General features: G+C 52.1%; 1 long non-coding RNA gene across 1 annotated transcript; it reads left to right on the forward strand.

Moving 5' to 3' along the window:
• The first annotated feature begins 11,514 nt into the window (after positions 1 to 11,514).
• On the forward strand, positions 11,515 to 13,396 carry LOC120876309. The gene is made up of 3 exons (XR_005724148.1): positions 11,515 to 11,613; positions 11,815 to 12,268; positions 12,829 to 13,396. It is a non-coding gene; the product is annotated as an uncharacterized LOC120876309 (long non-coding RNA).
• The last annotated feature ends 382 nt before the right edge of the window (positions 13,397 to 13,778 follow it).

Raw genomic sequence — 13,778 nt, forward strand, 5'->3', positions numbered from 1 at the left:
GATCATGGTTTTCATAAAAGGAATCAATACTGAACCAGGTCAGTGGTACAAACTTGACATTTGGGGTTATATAGCTAATTCAGGATTGACCTTCTTAGTACTTATTCCTTGGTTGGAGGAGAAAAAAAAAAAAAAAAAAAAGGATTTCCTTGGCTTTTTTCCCCTCCAATCTGTAATTGATTTTAATGTTATATGAAGAGTTTTGGGTTCTAGTCTTATTTTTGCCACTGTAGTCAGCTGTGATCTTGGACAAGTCATTATCTTTCTGGGGCCTCAGTTTCTTCCCCTCTGCATGTTCTCTAATGTAGGCAGAGACAGAAACATGTATTTTCACACACAGATACTCAGAAGTAAACCACACAAAGTAAACCATTTTTGCTGCAAATGCATGCACACGTATCTAGAATACTTCTGTCTTCTTGAGACAAGCTTGTTGTTATTGTGCAGTTGCTAAGTCTGTCCGACTCCTTGCAACCCTGTGAACTGCAGCATGCCAGGCTTCCCTGTCCTTCACCATCTCCCAGAGTTTGCTCAAACTCATGTCACTGACTCGATGATGCCATCCAACCATCTCATCCTCTGTCTCCCCCTTCTCCTTTTGCCCTCAATCTTTCCCAGCATCAGGGTCTTGAGACAAGGTGAATCATTGCAATTCATAGACTATGATGCTTATATAAAAAGGCAGTACTGTCATTAAATTACCTGGGCATTTCTTAAACCAAAATTCTATATGCTTAACTCTGAGGATGTCTAGGTACATTTTGTCACTTACCCTCTCCACATCTTGTATTCTAGTATCATGGTCCTAAGCTCTCTGAACAAAGGGCCCCAATCTTTGAGGCTTCCCCCTGCCGACAGATGGCACCTCTGGGGGCCTGCAGACCTTGTACAGGCCACAGTCTTAGGAGGCTTGGTCAGAGGGTGCAGAAACCCCCTCAATAACCTCAGCCGCTTCACCGTAGTCCTCTCTCTGCTCCCCACTCTGAAAATGGCTAAGAAGTGAACCCAAAGAGGTTCCATGAAGCCCAAATTCTGTGCAGCTGAAGGTCATTGCCAGCTCTCTCTCGAGGGGTGGGGGTGGGGGAAGGTGGGAGGAATCCAAACGAAGAGAGAAAGAAAAACAGGAAAATTCCATGAGTGGGAGCTCACTTTGCTAGCTTCCCAGGTTATTCTGCAGCTTTCCTGACCCACAAGGCACTCACAAATGTGTTCATCAAATTGTACGTGAACATCTCTCTGGAAAGCCTGAGTGCGATGTTTTTCACTCCTTCCTCAAGGGCCCGGTGCCTCTTCTCCACCTGTGTGAGCCTCCCTTAGCAGCAAGGCCTGGTCAGGCACCCCCAGCTCTCCCCAGCCAGCACGGGTCAGCCCTTCTCTGGACTCTGCTTGCCCCAGACTTCTCCTTGGCCTGTGGCTCTTACCCCTTCCTCCCGCATTGTGGCTACTACTTATGTACACATCTGACTTGTCTCCTCTGTACACATCTGACTAGGCTCTGAACCTGTTTGGTTTGTACCTGCAGAGCCTGATGCTTCCTTGCACTAAGAGGCACTTGATGCTGATTTCATGACCAGGCAAGCTCATTCTTACAGGGCTGCAAATACCCAATTATAACTTCACAGGTCATGCCTTGCAGCAGTGTGTCCTTTAACTGGAATCAAAGCCTTAAGCTTTCCCCTTATCAGATGAGAGTTTCTGGCCTGGACAGGTGAGCACCAGAGATTCAAGAACTCTGACCCTAAAGCCAGGTCTCAGCAGATCCCTGTGCAGCCAGCCTCACTGTGGTCTTTCTCATGTTCATCATCACGCGGGACTTTGGGGATCACAAAGGCTTCGCATTTTCTTTCATTTCAGATCCTTGTCCATAACAGACCAGATGAGGCCAGAAAGGTCTTGTTCACTTTTCAGATGAAGAAACGGGAACTCCGAGAGGCTTGTGATGTGCCCAGAGGCAGAGCTACCGTGAATCTAATACAACTGATGTCCCAGAGTTCCACAGGGTCTCGGCAATGAGTTCACGTAGTCAGATGGTATTGGGAATTTGGTAGAATGCTACCGTTGATCTGCAATCAATGATGGCTTCTGCTCTTTTCCACTCTGGTGTGCATTTGGGGATCTGACTCAGGATCCCCCAAAGCGAGTGAGAGATGAACCTATAGCTCACTCATTAGATTTGGGATTGGTGAGGTATGTTTTTTTTTGCAGCCATCCCAGCATAGGGAATGGCTGTAGGAATACGACCACCCATTGCATCAACTTACTTGGCTTTGTGACACAAAGTTGCAGGGCCCGAGTCGGATCACAGTATGATATGGCCTAAGACGTCTATACTAGAAATGTGTGTCATGGAAGAGAAACCAGGTCGGAAATGTATGGAGCCAGGAGCTGGTTGGTAAAATTGTGAGCAGAAAAATTGTTTAAGAAAAATGCTTTTAAGGCATTATAGACGTGTGTGAGGTAGTGAGTTCACATAAATATTGTTATTTCCCCAGATTGTGTGATGTCTGTGCTATTTGTCAGTTGTTTCAGAATTTATAATTTGCAGCAATTTTTCTTTTTAGCATCCTAAATAATCATGTTTGTCCCTCATTTTGTATTCATAGCTGTGTATTGTTTTCCCAAAGGAGGGCCCTCCAAATGGTCTAAGCTTCAGGTCCTACAGAGCCTGAGTCCATCCTAGGGGGTGGGTCACACCATGGAGGCTGAGATGAGTCAAGAAGCAGGTTTTTTGGATTCTGGCACAGGAATCCAGGACTGGATTCCCATCACAGTCCCTTGCCTCAGAGATGTCACACACCATCTAATTTATGTGTTTGTCCAGTGCTACACGCACAGAGGACACTTTGAAAGGCCACAGCCCCTGAAGAGATTGTCCTCCACTCTGCAGGGGAGGTCAAGGTCCCAGCCGTGGAACTGGCCCTGACTTAGATGCTCAAAGCCCTCTTCCTAGGAAATCTGGCCACTTCATTCTCAGACCGGAGGATCTCAAGGGTAGAAGGCCGCTTAGAGTCCCCTCTGCACCCTCTCTGGGGGACAATGCCCCTCCCATCCCTGGGGTAGGGCCACCAGCATGGAGGACTGAAGTGCCCCTCAAAGCCCAAGGGTCATGGAAGACACCAGGAAGCCCCTCCAGCCTCGCTGAGCACAGAAAGTCCACGTGCTGGCGGGCAAAGTCACAGAGCTGGAGTGCTGTAGCAGTGGGTAAAATGCTGTTTGGGGTTGCCAGGGGAAATGGCAACATTGTGGGAATGGTGAGAAGGGTGGAGGGTGCCAGCCCAACAGCCGTAGACTCGGCGAGGGGCCCAGTGGTGCCTGAGAGCCCCCCTGAGCAGCCCCACTTCACACCCACGTGCTCTCTCTACACCACCAGACAGGTGCTGACAGTCTGGTTAAATTCTTCCAGGATGAGGGGCTCCCTACCCACACAGAAGTTCATCCTAACGTTATCCTCTGTGATCACACTCACTCTTTTCTTTATGGAGCCTGCTCTGCCTTAGCCCTCTGGAGTTCAAAGGATTGGCCAGATGACAATTTTGCAAATATTTGAAAAGAGCCTCCACAGCGCCCTCCTCATCTCAAGCCTTCCTTTTGCCAGGCTAAATATCGCAGTTCTGTCCATCTCTCCTGTTCCAGCATAATTTCCAGAACTTTCCCTCCCCTGGTCTTCCCCTTTGCACATATTCAACTTTCAAAACATCTCCTTTTTAAAAAAACTTTTTATTTTGTACTGGGGTATAGCCGATTAACAAACTGTGTTGTAATAGTTTCAGGTGGACAGCAAAGGGCCTCTGCCTTACATAAGCATGTGTCCATTCCCCCCCAAGCTCCCCTCCCCTCCAGCCTGCCATGTAACATTTAGCAGAGTTCCCTGTGCTATATAATAGGTCCTTATTGGTTATCTACTTTAAATATAGCAGTGTGTGCATGTCCATCCCAAACTCCCTAACTATCCCTGCATGCGAGTTAAGTCGTTTCAGTCATGTCCGACTCTTTGTGACCCCATGGACTGTAGCCCCCCAGGCTCCTGTGTCCATGGGATTCTCCAGGCCAGAATATTGGAGTGGGTTTCCATGCCCTCCTCCAGGGGACCTTTCTGACCCAGGGATGGAACCCACAGTTCCTGGGCCTCCTGCACTGTAGGCAGATTATTTACCACTAGCACCACCTGGGAAGCCCCTAACTATCTCTGCATCTCCCTTAAAAGCAGAATGGCCCCAATGCTCCAGATGAGGTCTGAGCAGTTTTGAGGACAGAAATTGACACTCCCTAGATAGGTATTGGACCTTCTCTGTTGCCCAAGATTTGATTGGCTCTTTGGGGCTGACACACCAATGATGCTGGACCTCTTTCCCATGAGCTGCTGCTGCCCTGTGACCCTGGTGTGGATTATTGGGGGTTGCAGGGCATGACTAGACACTCTTTTTGCAGAATGTTTGGAGACGAAATGCTGCCTAGGTCAAATGGCATCATTTACACACACCGGGTAAGACTCTGCGTGTGTGTGTGCTAAGTCACTTCAGTCGTGTCTGACTCTGTGCGGCCCTGTGGACTGCAGCCCTCCAGGCTCCTCTGTCCATGGGATTCTCCAGGCAAGAATACTGGAGTAGGTTGCCATACCTTCCTCCAGGGGATCTTCCCAACACAGGGATCAAACCAGTATCTCTTAAGTTTCCTACATTGGTAGGTAGGTTCTTTACCCGTACCACCACCTGGGAAGCCCCGGTAAGACTCTGAATAACCCCTGAAGGCCCAGCCGAGTCCAGGGTGGGTCGCAGGCTCAGCTGAGAATGTAGGCATGAGGAGCGGGAGGCCCAATCTCAGACCACATGGCATTGAAAGTGTAGCATCTCTACCACATGTGATCGTACTTAAACAAAGCCAGCTGACAAGGCAGAATGATCTTATAGCGCATTTCCCAAGAGTTTCATGAACAGGAAATAGGTGATATGCAAAAACTGAGTTCTGGTCAAATAGGCTTGGAAAACACTGGCATAACCAAGGCAAATAGGTTTCTTTCACTGCAAGGACTTCCCAGAACCATTCAAACACTGTAGGAGGTATTGGGAACCTCCAAGTTGTGGATAAAGTGTGGTATTTGGGGAGGTTTCCCATTTCTCCTAGTCTGGAATCTCTGTCCTTTCACTGGCCACTGCTCACACTCAACTCAGAGGAAGCATGTGTTTTCAGCTTATTTGCACTCTCAGCAAGCTTTTGCCTGGCCCTGTGCAAGGAGCTCCCAGTGTCCCTGAAAGCCCCAAGGTGGGTCCCTACCCTGGTGAGCTTGCACTCGGTGGGGAAGGAGACAGAGAGAGGTCAGCATGCGGAGGTCTGCACGCTGACCCTAAAGGTCAGAGTGGGAAGGGGTCTGGAGGCCATCTATTGGGAGCGCCTTGTGTCACAGAGGAGGAAACTGTGGCCGTGCAGGTGAAGAACATCCAGGCCACATGGCCTGAGGGTCAGTGGCAGCTCTTGCAGGCAGGACTCCTGACCCCCAGGCCTGCTCTCCAACTACTGAGGCATTCAGGACCCAGGTTGTATTGTCCTCTGTCTCCCGCCCGTCAGCTGGGTAGCCCTGCCTGCCACTCTGTCCTCCACAGCCATCGTGTTCAGTTAGAAGACATTTAAGATTCTACCTAGGGCTGAGATTCAATGAGACTGTGAAGACAGATGCTTCAGCTCAGAGAAAGGAGTGGTTAAGAAAAATCAAGGCAGGATGTGAGTGGGCTTTGTGATGGGAAGAGTCTGGAGAGTAAAAGCTGGATAGAAATAGATGTACCAGGAGTTGGGACATCTCAAACTCCCTGTGGGGGTTTCATGAACCTGGCTCTGTGGGGTGTGTTTGCCCGTCTGAGATATGGGTGTGTGAGATACCCACACACCTGGCACGAGGTGGTTTAAGGCTGAGTCTTCCAAGACTCATTGGTCAGAACCTGAACTGAATTGGCCAGTTGTTTGTCTGAGTCAGCCAAAGTAGCTTTTTCTTTTGGCAAATTATAACCAGAGCCATGGACTCCTAATAACGATTATTATCATTAAACCCTATTATGGTCCAGCACTATGCCAAGTACTTTAGATGCATAATCTCAGTTAACCCTCCAAACAACCTGTAAGACTGATATCATTATGATCATCCCCATTTTACAGACAGTGAAACTGAGACATAGGGAAATTCACACAGCTAGTAAGTGTCAGAGGCCCAAGCCTTGAGCAGGGCTGGCCACAGGGTCTCCTTCCTCTTTATTGCCATTCGTGGAGGTTGGTAGTATCTCTGTTGTCAAGTTTTCAGAAAGGTTTTAATATGGACATTTTCAAATGTATCACAAGCAGAGAGAAGAGTGTAATGAACTGCCCTGCGCCCATCTTCTAGGGCAAGCAATTGGTGACTCGAGGCCAATCCTGTCTTATCTGTATTCCCCCTCCACCCTCACTTCCCATCAGCAAGGACATTTTTAAGCAAATCTCATGCATTATATAAGTTCATCTGCAGATCCTTCAGTGTGCATCTCTAAGAGATAAGGCTGAATCCTCATTCTCAATCACTACACTTGATGCTGTCCTGACTGAGAAGTAGCTTAGACCACACATACATACACACACACACGCGCGTGCGCACTGCACTTCAGGCCAGCCACTGCCCAGAACAACTGAGCTCGCAGAGGTCTGTTCCAAAGCCCTCAGCTCACAGCCTGGCCAAACAGCCTCCCTGAGCCTCCTCAGAGGGTCTCACTGCAGCTGCAGCCCCTGCCATCAGTCTAGCTTCTCTGGAGATGGGGAACACCAGGTCTTCTGCCTGGCGGGGTTGTTGCCACTAGGACAACAGTCTAGACCAGCCTGGACCTGGCCCCCCAACTCAGGCCATGCCCCTAATCCCAGTTCCTATTCGAGGTGGTTTAGGGTGTTCTCCTGCCCACCCTGCTCAGTCTAAGAGCAAGAGGTAAGGAAGAGATGGAGCTGAGCAAAGGACCTGGAATCAGAGATTCACTGTGCCTAGCAGGAACTCACTTTCCTCACCTGTAAAATGGGAGCATAACACCTATCACGTGGGGTGGCAGTGAGTGTCCAAGGAGACAACATTCCCCACGGTTGTTTGGTGACAGGATTGTGCAGTACCTGATATGGCCAGCAGGTGTCACCCAAAGACTAGCACCCGAAACCTTGGACTGGGGCAGGGTGAGGTGGGATGGCCGGTGCCCCATTGAGGGGATTGTTTTTCCATATTAGATCTGGTTGAACTTCAGGGAAGTGGATGACAGTTCGGTCTGTGGGATTTCTCCTTGGAAAAGTCAGGTCTAGCTCTATGCAGAATTAAAAAGTAGAGCTTTGCAGGCTTTAAAGCATGCTCCCTGGAAGACACCAGTGAGACAGCTATCAATACTCACATTTTACAGATGAGGAAATTGAGGTTGCAAGAAGCAAGTGCCCTGCTAAAGGTTAAGCAGTCACTAAATACAGAGCTGAGACTCCAGCGCAAGTCCTCTGCTTCCCTAGTCTAGACGCTCTGCTGAGGCACCTCCTCAGAGGACAAGCCTTAGAGGGGACCTGGGACTGGCCTGGCCTCTGATTGCTGTCCTCTGAGAGTGTCTCCCTCTTTGGGGCTCAGATTTCACTGCTCAGCAAAGACTGAACTAGATCAGTGGTTCCTAAATTCAACTAATCAACCACACACACACACACACACACGACCATGGAGACAGACAGAAAGAGAGATCCAAGACTACAGAAGCAGGGATCTGTATTCTACATTTCCCAGGGGTTTGAATCCCAGCTGCTCAGCACAGGTATTAGGACTGGCATTTAGGAAACAACAGACAGGCAGATCTATGGGTTTGTGTTCTGCAGTTTCATGAACAACTTCCACTTAAGCTTATTAAAATACCTAACATGGTGCCTGGCACATAACTTGATATTCAAATATCCAATACATATTTTGCTGAATTATATAGAAATGCATGTAATCACCCAACCCAGTGAAAACCTTGATTGATATTGCTTCACACTGAAATTAAAACCCACATTGCACTTCTGTAGTGCTTTATGGCTTACCGATCTTGGGTTTTGTAATATAATTTTTATTTATTTATTTTATTTTTGGCTGCCCTGGGACTTTGTTGCTGCAGGTAGTCTTTCTCTAGTTGTGGTGCCAGGGCTTCTCACTGCTCTTGCTTCTCTTGTTGCAGAGCACAGGCTCTAGGGTCTATGGGCTTCAGTAGCTTGTGCCTCCCAGGCTCTAGAGCACAGGCTCAATAGTTGTGGTGCAGGAGCTCAGTTGCTCTGTGACACGTGGGATCTTCCCAGATCAGGGATCGAATTCATGTTTCCTGCATTGACGGGTGGATTCTTTACCACTGAGCCACCAGTGAAGTCCCCGATCTTGTTTACATAGAAGATCTCGCTCAATCTCTTTAATGCATTGGGCATTGTGACCCCCATTTTGCAGATGAGAAAACTGAGGGTCAGAGACACTAAGGAATGGGCCCCGTGCTGCCCAGCTAGTCAGTGGCAGAGCCAGGCTCCAGACCCAAGTCTGTGCTCCATCACCCTCCACACCTCTTCCGCTGTAATTCCTGCTCTGATCGTTTTCACTGCGTGGTTTGAGAGGAGGACAAACATCAGATCGAGAGGAGGGCAGGGCAGTGTGAAGCCCAGGAGCCGCCTCCCCCTCCCTCTGCCTGGGCCCTGGCAGCTGTGTGGCTCTGGAGGGGACAGCCCACTGTCTTAGCGCTGTAGTCAGTCTCCAGTTCCCTGTGGACACCCCCATTTCCAGCCACTGCACAGGGAATCTGGTTATCTGCCTCCCCCTAGCGCCACAAGAAGGGACGGGGCAGGCTCGGGTTCTCCACCACATGGTCGCCCCTCACCCCAAGCCCTGCCTCACAGTGAAGCTGGGCTCCATGCTCACCCCCTGCCTAGCTATGTGCGTGTCCTCTAAGAACCACTGGGAGTGATGAACATGACCTCCAACCCAGCCCTCATGCTCAGCTGAGGGGTCGTGGTCCAGAGAGTGGCTGGCAAGGTGGAGCCGCCTGTTCCCCATGCCCCAGATACTGGGTACAGCCTCTTGGGTCCACGCAGGCCACCCACCACCTGGCCTGTCTGGCTTCTCCCCAGTTCTAACATACAGGCACACATGCATGTACACATACACTCACACACACTCACACTCCCAACACATGCACAAAGTTTTTCCACAAACCCTCCCTGGTCCCCATACAGCAGCCATTGACCGCCCTCCACTGATCTCAGGGGAGCTGGTAAGCCCAGTCAAGCTGGCAGAGGGTCCAGGCGGTGGGGCCTCCCAGGACGGGTCAGGCCACGTCCACACTGTGGCCCAAATCGTGCTCACGGGGGTCGGGCTGAGCATGGACTCAGGGCCTCTGCCTCCTGGCCCTGAATAGTGTCCTAGAAGAATGCACTGGCCTGTAGGCATTAAGGACAAGGGCTGGGGTGCCTGCAGAGTTCAGGAGCCCCAGGTGTCCACATTGGGAGAATCTTCGAGAGTACAAACAAAGCACCCGCTGGTCAGCGAGGACCAGTCTGGAGCCCTAACTCCTCGAGTCAGACTTTTCTCCATCTGGGGGAAACTGAGATTGGCGGTGGGCGGGGACATAGCCACCATCCCATAGTTCACAACTGGTCAGGCCAGGGCTCACATCCAGGCGGGTTGCTTCCAGAGCCTGTGATCTTAACTGTCTCATCAGGGACAAAATGCTGGCTGTCACTAGGACAGGCCCCTTACTAGGGGTGCACACAGACACACCACCGGCCTCCTGACCAGACCACAATGCCCAGCAGCTCTCCCTGCCCCCTGAGAAGCTGGGAAGCAGCAGCTGCGGGAGATCACTAATTCGTTCCTCTGGTCGGCCAGTCATGAGCTCAGTCAACAAGCATTCACTGAGCGCGTACTACACGCCTCTGATGGGCGCGGCGCTGGGGACTGGTGGGTAAACCATTAGATGCCGCGCCCACCCTCATGTGGTTTGCAGACGGAGGCAGACAGACATGAAGGAATGGTCAGAGTCTCAAGAGACGCAGCATCTCCAACAGGTCCCCTGGGAGCAGGGTTCAGGAAGGGTCTGGGAGTTGATGAGACCCCGCGGGGCCCATCGCATCCTGCTCAGGGAGGGCGACTGAGGGCCGAGGCCGCTCCCCAGTGATGTGACTCACTGCTTCAGGAGCAGATGGTCCATGGACAGGAGACCTGAAATGTTATTTACTTCAGGGCGGGGGCCACTCGGCTCCAGGCAGCTGGGTTTGGCACGACTCTGTTACTGATTGATAGGCCTTTCAGGAAACAAAGACCACGAGAGAATGCAACACACTCCTGGCTCTGGGCCGAGCCAGCCTCGTCTCCTCTGCTTTGTCAAGAGTATCTTTTTTGTCTGCCTTCATCACTTGCTGGGCACCTCTGTTTTAACTTCTAGGAGGGTGTGAGCGTGTGTGTGTGTGTGTGTGTGTGTGTACCCCCAGCCTCCCTGGGCACTGTTCATCTAGGGGCTGTGGGTAACAAGGGGACCAGCTACAGGTCCCACTTACCCCTTTCTAGAGCCCCTTGACTCTGAAGTCAACACCTGCAATTTTGGTCATGCGTCTGCTTTTTCCAAAGCCAAGTCCAGAGACAGACAAGGGTGTTTTAGGATTACACAGGAGGCAGAGGCCAAAACTGGCAGGGAGACCAGCATCCCCAGCACGGACGACACTGGGCTGCCGATGAGGTTCTGGGCCTCAAACTGCTGCCCCCGCCTGAAACTTCCCCTCCTCTAACCTCCCCTTGGCCACCTCACCTGGGGAATTCCTCCTGGTGATATCAAGGAAGCCCTTCGGGGAAGCAACAGCAAGAATTTCTTGAAACAGGAACCAAGTTTAAGAGCTCCAGAGGCCAACAGCAGCCAGGAGTGCCCCGGGGCCTCCAGGGGAGTGGGGAGGTCACGTAGGGTCAGAGCAGGCAGCCTGAAATTCTGCCCTAAATAAGTTACTGAATCAGAGCCTGGGGAGCCACCACCCTGGGTGCACTGGTTCCAGTGCTGTCCAGGCATGAGGCCCGTCCACCCCTGGGGAAAAGCCCCTACCTGGTTTCCTATGGCGACCTTCCTAGGCGCCCCCCACCCCCGGAGCCCCCAGAGTCAAGCTGAGGTCATGGACCCCAAGGTCCCAAGTTCTAAATAGGATTTCTTCCCACGCCCTCAGCCACTCAACTGCAGAGGATATTGCGTGTCCCCAATGGGGGCGGGGAACACTGAGGCCGAGTTGAGGGTTTCTTCTAAGGCTGGGTCACTCGGGCACCTCCCTGGCTGTCTCAGCACAGTCCTTGGCTCTGTGATTCCCCTCCCAAGGCCCTGTGGCTGCTGTGGCCCTGGCTCCAAGGCCCGGGCCCAATCCATCTTCCCAGCCAGAGGCTCACTGTGACGACAGGACAAGGCCAGGCGGCTGTGGCATTGGCCTCTGATCTCCCCCTCCCCACCACCCCCACCCTGGGGTTTGTCAGGCGGACGATGAAGAATGAGCGCCTGGCAAGGAGCAGGTCACCACCGCGCAGAGCCCTGCTGAATTGCAGTTCAGACCTCAGCTGCCTGGAGCCGAGGATCAACAGGGAGGCCATTAATCTCTCCAGCAGGGGTGAGTGGGAGGAGGGCCTGGGCGGGGTGGGGGGGGGCCTCAACAGCCCCCTCTGCCCTGGACCCCTCTTCAGCTCAGCACCCCCAACCCCACCCCATCCCTATCGGCCCAGGGAACCCACCCCCTAGGACAGGTTGGGGCCAGTGGGGATGCTCAAGGTGGGCTCGTGGGGACTCCCCTTTCTTGCTTGCCTCTCTCCAGGTCCTGCTCATGAGACTGATTAAATCAAAGTATGTAGTTAGAGGCTACATAACTACCCCAAGCCGAGGAGTCCGTGCAGGCCACAGAGGGTCTCTACCTTCCAGGAGGAATGAGGGCTCAAGACCCCAGAGCAGGGCAAATTACACCGGAGGGGTGTGCACCCAGAATGGAAAGAGGCCAGGGCGCTCCTGGGAAACCAGGGCACCGGGTAGACCCGGAGGCCTCTTCTTCCGGCAAAGGACGCCCAGCCCTTTGTTCAGTCGCTCCTTTGTGTTCAACTCTTTGCGACCCCATGGACTGCAGCTTGCCAGGCTTCCCTATCCTTCACCATCTCCCAGAGTTCGCTCAGAATCACAACCGTCAAGTCGGTGATGCCATCCAGCCACCTCATCCTCTGTCTCCGTCTTCTCCCAGCCCTTAGACAGTTGAAAACGCCGTTTGAAAAGGATTCGGGGTAAGACACATCCTCCCTCTGGTGGTGACAAACGGAATTGCATCCCCTCAGACTAAGGCTGTTTTTGTCGCTGTTGTGTGATTAAAAGTAATTCATTCAATTACGTCCCAGTCTTGGTGTTTATTTGTAACTTAATTTGTGTATGAATTGTGGAAAATCCCAAAGTGAAGTGAAAGTTCAGTAGCTCCCATTCCTTGTGACCTTCATGCAGAGGGAGGGGGAGAGTGTTCATGAGGACATTGAAGGTTACCTGGATCTGTGGCCTTCAGCAGCGGCTGCTCTCCTGGGCGCTGGTTAAGTAACAGCTGGCATGGGCCCACCCCAAGGTTAATATTTGACAATTCTGGAGGGGACACTGGGTAGTTTGCACAGCACCCCAGGTGCTCCAGGGTGACAGCCTGGGATCCAGGGAAGCCTCATGGTTCACGGGGATGGAGGGCTTACAGCGGGGGTTAGAGGCCGAAGTGACTCACCCAGGACCAGCCCCCTCCAAGGCAGCTGGGTTGGCAGGCTTGGGGCCTGTGTACAGAACCTTCTAGTAACACGACTCCTCTCCACAGCTCTTCTCCTCAGGTGAGCCGCAGGCCTGGAATACCCTTCTTCCTGTTTGCCTTGCTGCTACATCCAAGAAATTTCAGGAGCACCCCCTCCCTGAAATCCCCCATGGCTGGACCTGCCCCATCCCATTCATTTCACCCACTGTTGCGGACAGCTCCAGTGTCTTGGAAATCCTGAATTCTATTTAGGGGGTTGGCCTGTCAGGATTTATGTCATCCGTGAGCCCACATTCAGAGCAGGATGTCACAAAGACCTTGGCCCTGAGTTGCAAGAGCCAAGTTTTCCATCCTGTGTCTCACGGGAGTGTCTCCTCCCAACCCACGGGGTCAATGAGAAGGACTCTGAAATGGAGCCAGAGACCTGGGTTGTCACTCTGGCTCTGACACCGGCTGGCTGTGTCACCTGGACAAGTCGCTGCCTTTCTCAGGACCTCAGTTTCTCTTTCTGAAAATTAAGAATTGTCTATTTTGGTCCCTACAGGCCTTCGGTGCCAAAGCCTTCCGTGAATCTGTGAGGGCTGGTGGTCCTGGGGACAGTGGATTAAGACAAAGAACTCAATTCTCAAGCCGAGTGCGGCCTACACTGCCTCCAGTGCCCTGCTTGTTCATTTCAAACTCTGCTGACTTGCTGTTGTCTTGGTTTCCCAGTCCAATCTCCCCCGGCTTCCTTTGGATGCTCAAAAGCTCAGATGAGGAAATGGACACTGGGTGGTGCCATGATCCCACCATCCCATCCAGCCTCAGAGCCGCCTCTCCCCTCTCACAGAGGGAGGGGAGGGAAAGGGGAGACGGGCTCCTTCCAGAGGGCAGAAAGTGCCGAGGCGGGCAGCGCGCTGTGCTGTCTGGGGGCTGCGGGCATCAGGAAGTCAGGGGCTGGTGGGAGGGCCAGCCTGACACCATCTCGGGTTGAGGTAGGGTGGAGGCCTACCAGCATGGACAGGGGGCTGGGGGAA

This window comes from Oryx dammah, unplaced genomic scaffold (assembly GCF_014754425.2).
Source record: "Oryx dammah isolate SB20612 unplaced genomic scaffold, SCBI_Odam_1.1 HiC_scaffold_17, whole genome shotgun sequence".
Taxonomy (NCBI): Eukaryota; Metazoa; Chordata; class Mammalia; order Artiodactyla; family Bovidae; genus Oryx; species Oryx dammah.